Source organism: Adiantum capillus-veneris, chromosome 9, assembly GCF_014529385.1.
Source record: "Adiantum capillus-veneris isolate H3 chromosome 9, ASM1452938v2, whole genome shotgun sequence".
NCBI classification, from domain to species: domain Eukaryota; kingdom Viridiplantae; phylum Streptophyta; class Polypodiopsida; order Polypodiales; family Pteridaceae; genus Adiantum; species Adiantum capillus-veneris.
The window spans coordinates 148,607,600-148,623,848 of NC_140939.1; positions in this window are offsets into that span (position 1 = coordinate 148,607,600).

Genomic DNA, 16,249 nt, shown 5'->3' on the forward strand with positions numbered 1-16,249 from the left:
GATCCTCGATACCCAAATCACATTTCCACATCCCCACATTCCATTTTTGACCACTTCTAGGGCGATGCACGTATCACCGTAGATCAGGCGCGGCAAATAGACAGTTACCGCATGTGTCAAACGTCTAGAGCGGGATGAGAGTACCCACACTTGTCACTTGCATTATTTACATTCTAGAAAGCTCAAACAGATTATCTAGAGCCAAAATAATCCACCTAGAACCATATCCAAGGCCCCGATACCGTATCTAGGCATGTACGTATGCTTGACTACCGACACGCAAGCATGAATATTTACAATGTGCACACGTTGCCCCATTTTTAAAACTTGAAACCACTTTGTGAATCTCCCAAATGCATGTATTTACATATTTTTGTACATATGATCATGCATATATGCACTACTTTATACATACCAAAAGTGGTTTATCATCATTGCCCAACCCCAAGTAGAGCATTTATGCTCAACACTTGCATCAAACAATGACAAAAAAACTGCAAAAGTGACCCCAAAATTCCTCCAGGATCATAAGGAAACTTGTCAAGCTTCATAGCACCACCTATGTGCCCCAAGAATTCGACTCACACCAAATAAGAAAGCTTTTATCTCCTTGCATGAATGCCATCCTCCACCTGGATCCCATGAATAATCTGAATCATCTCCAAGGTTGGCACATGCCATGTTGTACCATACTTTGTTCCAATCAGCAGAACCCACAAATACCTCAAAATGCAGCTCATAACTAGAGCCCATTTGATTAACAACCATAAATTCCACATTATCCTCTTGATGCATTGATTGCTCTTCACTCCCCACGCCCAAGAGACCATCACTCCCAGCATTAACAACTCCATGCCAAAATTGAAAACACGCTTCAAAACCACTATCACCAGCATCTTCTTCTTCTAGATAAGACATTTGCCACTTGAAAAGACAAAGACATGCATACAAGGCCACATAAGACATCATTACCTAGTCTTCATCATGCCAACTAGCCCCAAGACTCGCCAATTGCCAATTAGGATCTTCAAAGATAAAGGGATATGTCATAAACATACATTGAAGTTTGTGAAATGCATCCATCAAATCATCTGCAAGCAAAAGGTTACTTTAACCTCCTTGTCTACCCCATCCTCAAGAAGTTTATACTTAACAACCGTAGGTCGCATATTCTCACGGACATCCCTTGGAGATGGCACTAGTATCAAATCCTTGCATACATAGAACTCATCCCTATCACCTTCATGACCCGATACCTTTGCATCACAACCACTAGAGGATTTCCCAACCCCCAGCTTTGGTAAAGCACATGGACCCAAGGTCAAATTAGCTAGCATAGCATCACTCTCTTCTATGTCATCCTCACATAATGGAAAAACCCCACGACCATAGCCCATCATTTCATCATCAATGCAAGCATCCATGTCATGTTGTTGTCCCAAAACATACGTTGCTCTTCATGCAAGGATACCATATCCTTCAATGGATCTAGAAACTCTATGCCATCATGGCATACATCATCGCACCTCCTCTTGTCAGTATCAGATGCATCCCCATCATAGGCTCTCTCATCCTCTTGAATTTCACTCTCATCATCTTCAGTTCCCATGCTAGTGCCCAAACTTTTGCATTCATCTACTATATCCTTGTCATTTTGCACCATAAGTATTTTTATGGTCTCCAAAGTTGCTTCACCTACTTCATTTGCATCGACTTTGCGCATATGGGCATCCATACCTGTATCCAAGCTATTACCCTTGCTAGCTTGAGCACTGGCAACTGTGAATTTATGCACATAAAGGTCATCTACACTATCCATACCACGTATTGAAAAAGGGAACTTCATGCCTGTGGCAACACATAGCTTTCTTTATTTTTGCAGTGCTATCTTCAATGCTTCACGCATGGAATTTGGCTCTTCTCTTGCACTTTCACTTTAAGGATTGGTTGTAACAAACTCGTGAATACCTGTATTCTTTGGCTATTTGTAAATGCGGAATAAAATTCCTCTTTAGACATGGCTTCCACATGCAATAGAGCATCTTTCCACACTCTCCAAGCATCATCAAATCTTGACCAAAAATCTGCAAAACAGACTCGTGCTCTTGCATAAACAAACTAGTGACCTGTTTCCATGCATCTTGGTGAGGAATCACCTTTTTAAACCGCTTCAAAGCATATCTTAAAGCTGTCCCAATTCACTTTGCTGCTAGGAAATAAGACGTAGCTAAATAGATTTTTGAGTAGATTACTTAATGGAGAGAGATAGATTTCACACACAAGAGATTATAGAGTAGAGTAGAGAGAGAGAGAGAGAGAGAGAGAGAGAGAGAGAGTACACACGATATACGTGGTTCACCCAATGTGGGCTACGTCCACGGGAAAGCAGCCACTCAATGGCTTTAGCACTTCAAAAGAAGAAGTAGTTTACAAAGGGATTAAACCTTTAATAGAGCTCCCGCCTTGATTCACTCTCACCACCTCACACTCACCTTGTTGCATCAACTTCACACTATGAAATGTGTGTAGAAATGGCCTCCTTTTATAGGCCAAAAGGGCTGCCCTCTCTTATGAGAGGCAGCCATGTGTAGCCACCCTTGTGCGAATAAGTCCAAATCGGACCCTCCAATCCGCCCATGTGTGGCCGCCCTTGAGAAGACAAGTCCGTTTTTGAATTCGGCCACCGGCCATTGAATTCGGTCACCAGCCAACCGATCGGTTGTTTTCCGACCACTTTCTGGCCGCCGTCCGGCCATAATATTCCGACGAAAAGGAATATTCCGGCGAGGGGAAAAAAAAGTATCGGGGGCGGAGGCCCATAAAGTTGCCCCTGATTCTTGTCCGTGAAAATTTTGGTTTGCAGTGAGTGATTTTCCTTCACGCACGATGGCTTCTTCTCATAATGGGGGCCTTACAAATGTGCGCTTTTACCACAGAAAATTACAAGGGTAAATCAGGTTCCATACTTAACAATCTCCCACTTGGAGACTGATCTTCAAACCAAACCTGTGACTGCTTTCCATTCTGGCTTCTTATCCTTGAATGCCGATTGAAGATGAACAAAAGCTCAACTTCTCCTTGTTGACCACCTTTGTAAACATGTCTGCAGGATTTTCACTTGTATGCACCTTTCCTAGCTTTAGCTGTCCCTCTTCCAAAAGAGTGCGTATGAAGTGATATCTCACCTCAATGTGCTTTGTCCTTGAATGAAAGGCCGAGTTCTTCGCAAGATGGATAGCGCTTTGGCTATCACTGTACAAGAATTGTCTTGTTTGAATCCAAGCTCTTCTAAGAATCTGTGAAGCCATAGAATTTCTTTGCTTGCCTCCGTCATTGCTACATACTCTGCTTCTGTGGTAGAAAGTGAAACCACTTTCTGCAGCTTTGAAGCCCAGCTTACTGCTATGCCTCCAACCATGAACACATAACCAGTAGTGCTCCTTCGAGTATCTTTGTCACCTACCATATCTGCATCAGCATACCCTTCTAGAAAAATATTAGTTCCTCCAAAATACAAAGCATTTGTTGTTGCCCCTTTTAGATACCTAAGTATCCACTTCACAGCTTGCCAATGCTCTTTACCTGGGTTGTCCATGAACCTACTCACAACTCCCACTGCATGTGCAATGTCTGGCCTTGTCCAGACCATAGCATACATTAGAGAACCTACCGCTGCAGTATATGGAACTTTCGACATATAGGCTATCTCGTCTTGTGTCTTTGGACACATATCCTTCGTTAGTTTAAAATGACCAGCCAAAGGTGTAGAAACTAGTTTTGCATTTTGCATTGCAAACCTTTCTAGTACCTTCTTGATGTAATCTTCTTGAGATAGCTTTATTGTCTTCTTTGTCCTGTCCCTTGATATTTTCATACCAAGTATCCTCTTTGCAGCACCTAAATCTTTCATTGAAAAAGATTTAGACAGATCCTCTTTTAGGTCTTTGATGTCCTGCATGTTAGCACTTGCAGTCAGTATGTCATCAACATACAACATTAGGATGATGAACTTCCCATCTCCCAAATTCTTTGTGTAGACGCAGTGATCCGAGTTGCATCTTGTGAATCCATGATCCAACATCCATCGATCAAACTTCAAGTACCATTGTCTTGAATCTTTGGTTTAAACCATTCAAGGTCTTCTTTAATATGCAAACCATTTTCTTCTTACCTTTTACTTCATACCCCTTTGGTTGAAGCATGTAGATTTCCTCCTCTAAGTCACCGTGAGGGAATGCCGTATTTACATCCATTTGCTCGAGATTTAAATCATGAGCATCCACAAGGCTTAAGACAAGCCTAATTGAGTTCATTTTTACAACAGGAGAAAATATTTCATTGAAGTCAATACCTTTCTTTTGAGAAAAACCTTTTACCACAAGCCTAGACTTGTACCTTTTCTTCCCACCTTCTTCTTCCTTCAGCTTGTACACCCATTTGTTTTGAAGTGCCCGCTTACCTTTAGGCAAATCAACCAACTCCCATGTTTGGTTGCGATGTAGTGAGTCCATCTCCACTTGCATGCTCTTCGTCCATTCTTCTTTGGATTCATGTTGCATAGCTTCTTCGTATGATTCCCGCTCTCCAAAATCTGAGATCAAGAGATGGTTGAAGGAAGGAACAAACTGTTAGGAAATAAGACATAGCTAAATAGATAATTGAGTAGATTACTTAATGGAGAGAGACAGATTTATATACACGAGATTATAGAGTAGAGAGAGAGAGAGAGAGAGAGAGAGAGAGTACACACGATATACGTGGTTCACCCAATGTGGGCTACGTCCATGGGAAAGCAGCCACTCAATGGCTTTAGTACTTCCAAACAAGAAGTAGTTTACAAAGGGATTATACCCTTAATGGAGCTCCCTCCTTGCTTCACTCTCACCACCTCACACTCACCTTGTTGCATCAACTTCACACTATGAAATGTGTGTAGAAATGTCCTCCTTATATAGGCCAAAAGGGCTGCCCTCTCTTATGAGAGACAGCCATGTGTAGCCTCCCTTGTGCGAATAAGTCCAAATCGGACCCTCCAATCCGCCCATGTGTGGCTTCCCTTGAGAAGACAAGTCCGCTTTTGAATTCGGCCACCAGCCACCGGCCATTGACTTCCGACCACTGGCCACCGGCCATTGACTTCCGACCACCGGCCATCGGCCATTGACTACCGGCCACCAGCCAATCGACCGGTTGTTTTTGACCACTTTTCGGCCGCCGTCCGGCCATAATATTGGAGGTCTACTTGCTCTTGTAGATCTTCGGGGAATAGGTTGAGGCTCCTCATTTGGTTGACATTGTTGCACATTGTCACTGTTTGTGGTCCTTGAGTCTTCACTGTCCTCAAGCTCCATGTACTCATCACCTGTTTCTTTTGTTTGTTTTCTTTCCAAGTAATCTTTGTACATATTTTGTTCGTTAAAAATTACATCCCTACTCCTCAAGATTTTACCATCTTCAGGATTCCATAGGCGATACCCAAAGTCACCTTCTCCATAGCCAATGAAGAAACACTTTTTGGACTTTGCATCTAGCTTTGATCTTAGGCTTCTATCTATGTGCATGAAAGCCTCACACCCAAACACTTTGAGAAATGCATAATTCACCGGTTTACCTGTCCATGCCTCTTCTGGAACTCCCCCATCCAATGCCGTTGAGGGTGACCGATTGATTAAGTACGCATACGTACTTACAGCTTCCGCCCAAAGCTCAAGCGGTAGGCCTACATGTAGCCGCATGCTTCGTGCTCGCTCCATGATTTTCCTGTTCATCCTTTCCGAAATCCCATTTTATTGAGGTGTCCTTGGGGTTTTCCTTTGCCTCCAAATGCCATTGCTAGCACAAAAGCTTGGCTGCAATATTCACCTCCATTGTCGGATCTAAGGCATTTAACCTTGGTACCTGTTTCATTCTCCACAAAGGCTTTCCACGTTTGAAATATGGAAAATACATCAGATTTACTCTTCATGACATAAACCCATGTTTTTCTAGTCGCATCGTCTATGAATGTTACATAGTACAATGAGCCACCAAGTGATGGTGTACTTGCAGGACCCCAAACATCAGAATGAACCAACTCAAGTTTTTTATTTTTTCTTTCATTTCCAGTTTTTTGAAATTTTACCCTCTTTTGTTTACCATAAACACAATCTTCACACAACTCTAAGTCCGCTTCTTTCAAACCTGGTAGAAGCTTCTTTGTTTGAAGGATTTGCATACCTTTGGCACTCATATGCCCAAGTCGGTAGTGCCACACTGCACTGTCAACTTCTGTAGTTGCTGCACAAGCTGAAGGTTGCGTGCTAACAATACACAAGTAAAGTGTACCGACTTTTTCTCCCTTGGAAACCACCAAAGATCCCTTTGAGATCTTCCACCGTTTGTTTCCGAATGCAATGTTGTGACCTTCATCGTCCAATTGTCCCGTAGAGATCAAATTTTTGCGAAGAGAAGGAACATGCCTAACATCTTTAAGCTTCCATTCATTTCCGTTAGCAGTTTTGATAGAAACTGTACCTTTGCCGACAATCTCACAAGCTTCATCATCTCCCAAGTATACATACCCAAAATTACCTTTGGTGTAACCTTGAAAATGTTGCTTGTGTGGTGTCGCATGGAATGAAGCCCCGGAATCTACTATCCACGAATTAGACACATTGTCTAATGAGAGAATTAGAGCATCTTGCTCTCCTTTACCTGCCACATTGGCCTCCGATGTTGGCTTGTTGTCTTGAGACTCGGTCTCCTTCTTCTTCTTGGACCAGCAATCCTTCTTGATGTGGCCCTTTTTGCTGCAATTCCAACATTCAAGAACTGACTTTGTGCATGACTTGCTCCGTCTTGAGCGATCACGGCCCTTTTGGCTTTTGAACCTCTCCTTAGGCCTTCCTCTTGTTTCCACTGATAGTGCAGCACTTGATGATTCTCCTGTGCTTCTCCTTCGCATTTCCTCGCTTAGGAGAACACCCACAACATCATCAAACTTAAGAGTATTTGTACCAGAGATAGAATTACTTACAGCCATCACAAGGCTGTCCCAACTATCCGGTAGAAATGATAGTATAAGGAGAGTTTGCACTTCGTCATCGAAATTGATTTTCACCGATCGAAGTTGACTTATGTTTGTGTTAAAGTCATTTAGGTGTTCTGCAACTAAACCATTCTCTGCCATCTTTATATTGAATAAGCGCTTCATAAGAAATACCTTATTGGATGCCGATGGTTTCTCATAGAAGTCGTCAAGTGACTTCATCAAGTCCTCCGTGGTCTTCATCTCCGAAACATTGAAGGCCACCGTTGACGCCAAGCTTAACCGGATTGTTCCCAGTGCCTTTCGAACAAGGACAATCCATGCTTCATCTGCCATTGTTGTGGGCTTCTTCGCAAGACCGCCTAGTGGCAAATAGAGGTCCTTCTGGTAGAGATAGTCTTCAATCTGCATCTTCCAATGTTGGTAGTTTTTGCCGTTGAACTTCTCAATCTTGAGCTTCCCTTCCTCCGCCATAACTCCCACTCAATTCAAGGAATCCTTTCCTTGAGATAATTTAGCTACGAGCAAACCTTGCTCTGATACCAGTTGTTAAGAAATAAGACGTAGCTAAATAGATTTTTGAGTAGATTACTTAATGGAGAGAGATAGATTTCACACACAAGAGATTATAGAGTAGAGAGAGAGAGAGAGAGAGAGAGAGAGAGAGAGAGAGAGAGAGAGAGAGAGAGAGAGAGAGAGAGAGAGTACACATGATATACGTGGTTCACCCAATGTGGGCTACGTCCACGGGAAAGCAGCCACTCAATGGCTTTAGCACTTCAAAAGAAGAAGTAGTTTACAAAGGGATTAAACCCTTAATAGAGCTCCCGCCTTGCTTCACTCTCACCACCTCACACTCACCTTGTTGCATCAACTTCACACTATGAAATGTGTGTAGAAATGGCCTCCTTCCATAGGCCAAAAGGGTTGCCCTCTCTTATGAGAGGCAGCCATGTGTAGCCGCCCTTGTGCGAATAAGTCCAAATCGGACCCTCCTATCCGCCCATGTGTGGCCGCCCTTGAGAAGACAAGTCCGCTTTTGAATTCGGCCACCGGCCATTGAATTCGGCCACAAGCCACCGGCCATTGACTTCCGACCACCGGCCACCGGCCATTGACTACCGGCCACCGGCCAACCGACCGGTTGTTTTTCTACCACTTTCCGGACGCCGTCCGGCCATAATATTCCGGCGAAAAGGAATATTCCGGCGAGGGAAAAAAAAGTCTCGGGGGCGGAGGCCCATAAAGTTGCCCCTGATTTTTGTCCGTGAAAATTTTGGTTTCCAGTGAGTGATTTTCCTTCACGCACGATGGCTTCTCCGCATAATGGGAGCCTTACAAATGTGCGCTTTTACCACAGAAAATTACAAGGGTAAATCAGGCTCCATACTTAACATTTGTCATCCTGTGACAATATCTCAAACCATTCTCTTGCATTACCTCTGACCACCAGATTGATACCTGCAAGCTTTTGCACCTCACTTGGAACTGCACGGCATAAACATGTCAAGCCGAACTCATATGATGCAAGCCAATCGTCTGCATCCTCAAAACCTATGAAAATTGATGTGGTTTGAATGGCACCACCATCATGAAACTGCCTTCAACATCCAAAATTTGTGTCCATCACTGCTCAAAATCCAAATTCTGGGTGCACAACCGGCAATTTTCGCTCCCCACCAGGATCACCAAAGGATGATGGAGCAAAAGATGTCGTGAACACACTCACACACCCAGACAACTCAACACAACACAAGAAATTTACTTAAATTCCTCAACTCACTCACTACCACTCAAAAGATCTATAAAAACTCTACCCACAAGCTCAATTCAAACTCCAAACGCCTCGACCTACAAGCCCTTGCCTGCTCGCAGACACTACAAGGTGAGTCGAGGTGATCAACACTTGAAATCACACATGATGGTGACCAAAATATACAAGAAAAACCATCAAAAAACCAAAAACGCCAGCCACAAAATTCCACTCTCAAGCCATTGCAAAAACTTCACCAAACTCCACTCTGTTGGACTCTTTGGAGTAGCGCCAACCCTAATGGCACCGATACAGGGTCACATAGTCTTGTAGAAATCCGCACCTTCTTCCCTCAATTCCTTGCACACACACATCCATGGAAACCTCATAACTCCCATAGACTCTCCCAGGTGCAAAATTGAAGAGAGAAAGCTCTCATTCACTCCTCCACACACTCAAAACCTGGACGCGAACGCAACCGGACTGCACTAGACCACATGTAGGAACCCTGCTCCCTCTAACACACAGAGGGGTGAAAGTGTTGATATTGTACTCCAGAAGTTCTCCCTCAGCCTCAACACTCACGGCACCGTGAGTGATGTGTCAATTTGAAGCCATTTCACACCTTTTTTGACCAATTTTTGACCTTTTTTGGCCCAGTTTTGGTCAATTTTGACCCTTGGCGGGCATTTTTTGTAGGAAAAACCCCAAACGGACTCCAAAATTCACCAAATTTCGTACGCTTGATCCTTGATACACAAAGCACATTTCCACATCCCCACATTCCATTTTCGACCACTTCTAGGGCGATGCACGTATCACCGCAGATCAAGCGCCGCAAATAGACAGTTACCGCATGTGTCAAACTTCTCGAGCGCGATGAGAGTACCCACACTTGTCACTTGCATTATTTACATTATAGAAAGCTCAAACGCAATATCTAGAGCCAAAATAAGCCACCTATAACCATATCCAAGGCCCCGATATCGTATCCAGGCATGTACGTATGCTCGACTACTGGTGACACGCAAGCATGAATATTTATAATGTGCACACGTTGCCCCATTTTAAAAACTTGAAACCACTTTGAAAATCTCCCAAATGCATGTATCTACATATTTTTCTACATATGATCATGCATATACGCACTACTTTGTACATACAAAAAATAGTTTATCACCGTTTGTAGAGCTATCTATCATGAACCTGACACAATGCATGCTTTTCCATGTAACAGCCAATTTGCGACATCGCATACCCTGTATTCATATGGAACAAAAACATGAACATCATTATACTTCAAATAATTATGGCACACTAAAAAAAAAAGCACAAAATCATTCACAAAACAAACAGGTGATAATTGAAACGAGTTTGATAAAATGCTTGCAGGTAATGTTTATCAATTTCCCTTATTCCACTTCCTTGAAATTGGCTAGTTGCTTACATCGTTTTTCTAAACTCTTTTATAGAGAAATTTCATTGCCACTGGTCTTCTTGCACACAAAGCTGCAGTGATCGCTAGGCACGGAAGGCACAGGTAGGCTTATAGTTAGGTATTCAGGCTTCACTGCAAAATAAGGCCTATTCCACCAAGTGAATACAATAAAAAAAGCACTTTGTGTTGCTCGATTGGTCTCAGAAGCAGTTTGATCTAGAACTTTGTCAGCAGGTTTGTCTCTGTACACTCTTTGCGAGAGAGAGAGAGAGAGAGAGAGAGAGAGAGAGAGAGAGAGAGAGAGAGAGAGAGAGAGAGAGAGAGAGAGAGAGAGAGAGAGAGAGAGAGAGTTGGCAGACTAGCTTTTCACGTTCTAGAGTCTTTTATATTTAGAGCTTTTCATGGCAGCGATGTTTTTATGAAAAAAATCTAATGCCACGTGGTGGCTTCTGCGTTCAGATACTAGAAAAAGAGCCTTTGGCTCAACCTGGCATCCTGCTACAACCTGCTCCTTAACCTCGAGAGCACCAAGTCATGCACTGTAGGACAATCTGCAAATAAATTTATGGAGTGTTCATTTGGAAGGCTACCCATATGAGCTAGCGAGCTGCCAGAGCATATTCCAAAAATGTTCATACAAACTAGGTGACATACTATATTATTCCAAAGTAGGAAATAATAGCAATTTATAAGAAAAATATACTTACTAGAGCACTAACAAATATACTCCCATTCAAAGGACCATTGCCATCAGCGACCATTGAAACAAACAGCGTGTCAGCTGCCCTTTACTGATGGGGTGCACATGCTCTCATCTCACAACCACCATTCGTGTGTTGTGGTTGCAACTCTTGTGTGTTGTACCTTCCCAACACATGCAAGTTCACTATATTGCCCTTACAACTGCCAAGTGAGAAATGTCCATGCTACTCATAGGCCATACATCAATGGAGTGTTTTACTTCTTGAAAAGAAAGATTGAGGGAATATATGGCTACAAATTTAACGAAATGTTTTTACTTCTAGAAAAGAAAGTTTGAGGGTATATCTGGCTGCGAAATCAATGGGGTGTATGCATGGTTGAAGTAGGGGGGCCAAATAGTGATAGTTGAAGGAATTCCCTGTAGCGACAATGACCTCTAAGAAAATTCTTCTTTGTGACAATGACACATGGCCTCTCGTATTGCCATGTGGGTCTCGGTATTGAAGCATACAAAAAAGGAATCCATACCAGCCAACCGGAATTTTTTTTGGGGGCAAACCTGTTTCGGGTTGCAAATTTATGAATTTTTTTTGCAGGGAGTGCTCCATGTGTGAGATTTGGGCACCTCCAGTATCTACTTATGTTTTTCTCCTCCCACCTCTTGGTCTACAGTTTAAATTTCAGCCTCTAGTCTCTAGTGTCTACTTATGTTGTGGATTCAGGTGCATGCTTAGAGTTGTAAACATGGTGATGTACTATGTAGGCTTTGAAGTTTTATATGTAGGCTTTGAAGTTTCATTTCTAGGGAGTCTGGTTGATGTGATTGACCTCTTTAAAGATTGACCTATCTTACTCCTGGATGAGGCCACTAATGCTCTGAATGCAAAATCGGAGGGCGTGGTGCATATTGCCGTCGACCAAGCTACACTGGGCTGCATGACGCTCATTGTTTCCCACTACCTGTCCACCATTTGTTATGTTCGCCTCATCACAGTTTTCCACAATGGCCAAGTTGGGAGGTCAGTGTATAGTAGCTTTTCTCACACTTAAAGTACCACATTGGACTTTAAGTGGGAGGTTGTTGGTGTATAAAGCCCAATGTGGTCTCCCTGGTAAGTGAGCGGGCCGCCAGGTATGTACACATATTCTTTTGTAAAAACCTAATAAGAACTCACTATGCTCTACACATTACAGTAGAGCGAGTTCACCATATCGTCGTGCTCTTCTTCTCGCACTCTCTCTCATGTCGCACTTCCGCTCGTACTCCTTCACTACACACTCAAGCTACTACCACAAATAATGATGCCCATAATAATAGATCACATGGGGCTGTAGCTATGGATATGTCCTACCCCCTCAACCATTTCCTGCACTAACCACGGTGCTGGCTCGCCCTCTCAACCGCCAAGTGAGCAGCGTGCATGATAAAACACAAACTCTTTGGCTTGTCACTTTGTACATGTCAATAAAAAGACGTGCTCACTCCTCATGATACCTACATCTATTTGACACACCATAATATTGAGAGGATTTCAAATTTGGTCACTACTTCCACACAAAAGTAGGAGTCGATGCTTGCACTGTCAAAAGAAAACACAGCAATATGTGGTATATTTGCCACATCAACACAAGTGGTTGGAAAGCTTCATGCTCGAGATGTTATCTCTTGAAGTTGCACTTAGTGCAGGGTATTTTTGATGTGGGAAAGACTAAGGCCTGAGTTGTTTTCATCCGCTCCAAAGCAAGGGCCTCTCTCTAGACGTGATCACCTATTTATGCATGTTCAAGGCATGTAACATTTTGCACATGGGCAAACAAAGTCATGATCAAATTTTTAGTCACATGCTCTTGGTATATACTAGATCATGCTTGTTTTACATGTACGCAAAGTGTGTTGTATTGATGAAAGCATATAATGTGCTCGACAAGATTCTTGTCTATAATGCTGGCATGCAACAACATGCAAAACATTGAAATGGTCCAAAGAAAAGGGATGAGATTGTTAATCAGGGATGTGCATTACAATGCTTCGGTCTGCATGCATCCCAAATGTGATGCACTTTTCAAAGTAGAATCTAAGATATGCTTAACCCGGGAACATGTAAGTAGGTTTAAGCTATTTTTAACGATTGTGGATAAAGGGATTTTATCCAAATGTGATCAACTTTTCTTTTTTTGTTTTGAAGGCATATGGAATTTTACAAGACATTGTCATATGCAAAAAAATATCATGATGAGCCCTCTAGTCAAGCTCTATAATTTTGCAAAAGCTCTAGGTGAAAAGCTCCCTTTTTTAACACCCTCATATTTTCACATCGCCTCTAATTAGGAAATTTTATTCCATGGTAGTAGTATGATACTCCTATGCCTTTCACTTGCTTCTACCTGCCTTTGGCTACTAATGCTGTTAGATTACTAATGCCTTGGATTCTTCATGTTGGATGGATATACTACATTATTTAGGTGATTTGTTGGCTATAAAAAATGTCATATTATTTGAATAGGGAATTTTTGAAGTTTGAATGCTCATTAACTTTGACTCAGGGATTTCTTCTAGTAGTAGTATTTTTTGAAAGAATTACGTGGCTTGATGTTCACTATCATAAACCATGCATTATGGTCATATTCATACCCTAACTCCCATTTGTTGGTCGATATACATTAGGTTGATTTTTCTTTTTTAATGCTCATTTGAGAAATGAACAAATTTGTTGAGGTCTTACTCTCTGTGTGAAAAGAAAACTATGGGTTGTTCACCACTATGGAGATTATGAAAACAACTTCCTCCACTTTCATGAAAGCTTATCTCCTTCATTGCAACAACAAAAGTATTTTTAATAAAAGAAAGCTCTGGTTTAAACCTCTCTCAAAAAATGAATTAGGATAACTTGTAAATGCATGTGGTGTTGCCTTCTAGAATTTATATAACTAGACTCAATTAGATAAATTAAAAAAATTACTTGATATGATTGGTTGTAACCAACAAAAGATTGATATATTTGTGGACCACCAACGAGTGTTCCAAACATGAGTGCATAAAAATATGCTTGAACACTCATGCATCCTCTCATTAACAACACCCTTTATGTCTTTGGCTCACCCATGGACATGTAATTTTTTTAAAAAGGACCACTTCAGTCTCCAATCACAAGCACTTGGATGAATACAAGAGTGTGGAGGTAAAGAGAGTTTTTAAGCCATATATCCAACTCACTTGAGTATATTAAAAGGCCCACAATATCTCGGAAATAATTTAGATGCTGGTCCAATTTGCATACTCACAATATTGGTAGGCAACCCATAAAAGCATATGCTAGTGCCATGAGTAGTCCCAAATCTCAAAAAGCATCTACTTGTGCCATGAGTGACCACCCCTAACTGCTTTAGTGGAGTGTGCAAGAATATATGCTTGATTTATGCGCTATGAATATTATGCCCCTATCATTGCACAAATGACAATTTGACTATTGTGCAAATGATTTTCTCTCTCGACTACCGCTTCCACTTTGGCATTTTCTCTCTCTCTTTCCCTCACATACCCCCCCCCCCCCCCCTGTGTGTGTGTGTGTGTGTGTGTGTGTGTGTGTGTTTCTCTCATTGTCAGTACTCTCACACCCCCTATTCTATCTCTATTCCACAAGTATATCTTTCTCTATCCGTTTAATCCTTCTTCTCTCTCCTTCTCTGGGTACTTATTTCACCTACCTCAATGCCACCATAGAGAGCCTACATATGAGAGAGCTTCAGGCTTATATAAACTCAAAAAAGCATCACCTTTAGCCAAAATACATGAATTGACTAACATGCAAATAAAATTAACCCCTCCTCAAAGAGTAGGTTGAGTCCCTTGATGCCCCGCATATGGAGGAGCATGGGATTCATACATAACTTTCTCATGAAGGGAGTGAGTAACACATAGCTTGTTGCTATGGAGAAGATAACCATTCTACAAGGTGAATGGTTCATCTTTCTTCCCTATGACAAGTGCTGACATTATGTTTTTAAAGTCGGGTCAGTAGCATACTCATCTATCATAGAAGATAGATCATTGTGAGTTTCTATAGACACCGCATTGACTCTTGGTCATCGTGAAAGTGCGTCGGCCACTTGATTGTGCTTACCAGCAATGTCAAGAATATGAAAGTAAAATTGTGAAAGAAATTTTTCCCACCTCATTTGTTTGTCCAAAAGCTTGGTTTGCGTCATGAAGTACTTGAGATAGTGCTTCCATGTGTCTAGGGAATGTAGAACAACAAAAACCTCTTTTTGTATATGTCCAAGACCCATTCACGGCATTGAACCTTCAACTCTCATATGCTATGTCATGCCCTTCTTGAAGCAAGACTACTCCAAGGCAGTCACCACAAGCATCACATTGGACCTCAAATGGATTTGAGAGATCCGGAAGCATAAGGACTGGTTGGGAGGTAAGCTTCTCTTTGAGCTTGTCAAAAGAATTTCTCGGTTTAGCAGTGCATGAGTACTTAACATTTTTCTTTGTTAAGTCATGTAATGGTCCTGTATTTGAGAGAATTTTGCTATGAAGCGTCTATAGTATGCAAACATACCAGTAAAGCTTCATAGCTCATGTAGACTCCTTGGATTAGGCCATGCTTTTATTACCTCCAACTTTGATGGATCCATATGGATACCATCTTGAGAGATAATACGACCTAAGTGTTGGAATTAGGGTTGTGGGAAAACAACACAACTTGGAGAAGACGAAGGAAGCTCAAGGCACACAACAGAGAGTATATTACTTAGTGTGCAATGGAAAGATAGATAGGCCTAAAGTGATGGACGTATATACAATGCACAAGGGAAAAAACCTCCTACAAAGGGAAAAAATGCTCCGGCGGTCCTAGTGTGTTCACACACATCACTACCACATGTATATGGTATCCTGTGTGGACTTGACTTTGGCTAACTCAATGCATTTGTGAGTCAAAATATCCCATATCACATGGTATGTGACCTTGATGTGTTTTAATTTAGAATGAAACACTGGTTTCTTTGCTAACATAATTTCACTCTCGCTATCACAATGTAACACTTGAGTCTGGTATATACCAAGGTCTCCCAATAGATGAGATAACCACATAGCTTCCTCACTGGCATTGGAAATTGTAACATACTCAACCCCAATGGTAGAAGATGAAGTGCAATTTTGGATACATGATCTCCAAGAGACCACCGCTCCAAAAAATAAGAAAAGGTAGCCGGATGTGAATTTCTTAGTGTCCACATAACCCCCATAATCAGAATCAGTGTATCCAATTGCGGATGCATCACTGTTCCCAAATCATAAGAAATTACTGGCAAAACCCTT